At 59.9% G+C, this 2,529-nt stretch overlaps 1 non-coding gene across 1 annotated transcript; it reads right to left on the bottom strand.

The window, feature by feature from the left end:
- Positions 1-72, bottom strand: TRNAD-GUC. Its single transcript has one exon. It is a non-coding gene; the product is annotated as a tRNA-Asp (tRNA).
- Between the last annotated feature and the right edge of the window lie 2,457 nt (positions 73-2,529).

Below are 2,529 nucleotides of genomic sequence, written 5' to 3'. Positions count from 1 at the left end.
CTCCCCGTCGGGGAATTGAACCCCGGTCTCCCGCGTGACAGGCGGGGATACTCACCACTATACTAACGAGGAAAGGGGCACGGTGAGTGGCCCCAGCTCCCACAGACCAGCTATGGTCAGCGTACACCTACACCGTCGCATGGGCCCCAGCAGGCAACAACACCCCTGGCCCTCTTCTGCTTCCCAAAGGCTTTGGCCGCAGCAACAGCCCTGGCCCTCCTCACCTGCCCTTGCACAGCAGGACGCCTTTTCGGCCCTACACAGCTCCTCACACAACACCCGCCTGGGACCTTGCGCTCCCCTACCAGCTCAGCAGCACCTTTTTTCCTCTCAAAACCTCCTCTTGCCACCCTCCCCCTTCCACACTTCACACTCACCTCATCACAAACTCACCCACGGCCCCTTTGGCTTCTCAAGCGCCTCTGGAGGGACGCAGCTTCCCTGGCACGCAGATCCTTCCCTTCAACGCGCACTGGACGGACATTCGATACACAGCCCTTTCCAGGAGGGAATGCGCTGCTTTTGGACCCTGGCGCCGAGCAAGAAGTCCTGGGACTCTTTTTCTGACCGATGGACCCCACTGACTTGCCTTTACCAAGCAGAAACTGAGGACCGGCTGATGGCTCTCTTTGCAAACGGACGCCATCAGACTGAGCCACGAGGCGTGCTGCAGGATAGCCCCTCCCCACCAAAAAGCAATGCCGTGACCCGGATTTGAAGCGAGGTTGCTGTGGCCACGGCGCAGAGTACTAACCACTATACGATCACGGCCAGGCGCTGGGGGCGCAGGCCAGCACCCCAGCGGAAAATGCTCAGCTCTGCGCTCTCGGGGCGGCCACCTACCTCGCCGGCGGCCACAGGTCTTTCTCAAGTCTCCCCATTACAGTCACAGGTCAAATGCTGAGCAAAGGAAAAAAGACAGGAAGCCAATCCCATGCCTGTCCCTTTTTCTGTCTTCCTCCACCCCTGGACCAAGTCCCTCCCCGTTTGTCTGGGCCATTATCCTCATGGCCCTGGCCAGCCTATTTCCCTTTGCCGCTCTGAAACGTGCCCCCACGTGTAGGCCCCAGGGGAGGCTTTGGCTATGGCGAGCGTGTCCTTGCGAGGTAATTGTCTCTCTGGAGGTGAAAGTCATCAGTGCGGGGTGCGAAGGGAAGTGGCCGTCGAAGGAGAATGCAAGGCATGTGGCGGGCAGGCCAGGGATTTCTTTGTCCCCCCTTCAAAAGGGGTCACCCTCCCCGTCGGGGAATCAAACCCCGGTCTCCTGCGTGACAGGCGGGGATACTCACCACTATACTAACGAGGAAAGGGGCACGATGAGCAGCCCCAGCTCCCACCGACCAGCTATGGTCAGCGTACACCTACACCGTCGCATGGGCCCCAGCAAGCAACAACACCCCTGGCCCTCTTCTGCTTCCCAAAGGCTTTGGCCGCAGCAACAGCCCTGGCCCTCCTCACCTGCCCTTGCCCAGCAGGACGCCTTTTCGGGCCTACACAGCTCCTCACACAACACCCGCCTGGGACCTTGCGCTCCCCTACCAGCTCAGCAGCACCTTTTTTCCTCTCAAAACCTCCTCCTGCCACCCTCCCCCTTCCACACTTCACACTCACCTCATCACAAACTCACCCACGGCCCCTTTGGCTTCTCAAGCGCCTCTGGAGGGACGCAGCTTCCCTGGCACGCAGATCCTTCCCTTCAACGTGCACTGGACGGACATTCGAAACACAGCCCTTTCCAGGAGGGAATGCGCTGCTTTTGGACCCTGGCGCCCAGCAAGAAGTCCTGGGACTCTTTTTCTGACCGATGGACCCCACTGACTTGCCTTTACCAAGCAGAAACTGAGGACCGGCTGATGGCTCTCTTTGCAAACGGACGCCATCAGACTGAGCCACGAGGCGTGCTGCAGGATAGCCCCTCCCCACCAAAAAGCAATGCCGTGACCCGGATTTGAACCGAAGTTGCTGCGGCCACGGCGCAGAGTACTAACCACTATACGATCACGGCCAGGCGCTGGGGGTGCAGGGCAGCACCCCAGCGGAAAATGCTCAGCTCTGCGCTCTCGGGGCGGCCACCTACCTCGCCGGCGGCCACAGGTCTTTCTCAAGTCTCCCCATTACAGTCACAGGTCAAATGCTGAGCAAAGGAAAAAAGACAGGAAGCCAATCCCATGCCTGTCCCTTTTTCTGTCTTCCTCCACCCCTGGACCAAGTCCCTCCCCGTTTGTCTGGGCCATTATCCTCATGGCCCTGGCCAGCCTATTTCCCTTTACCGCTCTGAAACGTGCCCCCACGTGCAGGCCCCGGGGGAGGCTTTGGCTAGGGCGAGCGTGTCCTTGCGAGGTAATTGTCTCTCTGGAGGTGAAAGTCATCAGTGCGGGGTGCGAAGGGAAGTGGCCGTCGAAGGAGAATGCAAGGCATGTGGTGGGCAGGCCAGGGATTTCTTTGTCCCCCCTTCAAAAGGGGTCACCCTCCCCGTCGGGGAATCGAACCCTGGTCTCCCGCATGACAGGCGGGGATACTCACCACTAT

The sequence above is a fragment of the Mauremys reevesii genome, linkage group 12 (assembly GCF_016161935.1).
Source record: "Mauremys reevesii isolate NIE-2019 linkage group 12, ASM1616193v1, whole genome shotgun sequence".
In the NCBI taxonomy this organism is placed as follows: domain Eukaryota; kingdom Metazoa; phylum Chordata; order Testudines; family Geoemydidae; genus Mauremys; species Mauremys reevesii.
The sequence above is the reverse complement of the archived record's forward strand: the minus strand, read 5'-3'. Positions and strand labels throughout refer to the sequence as shown.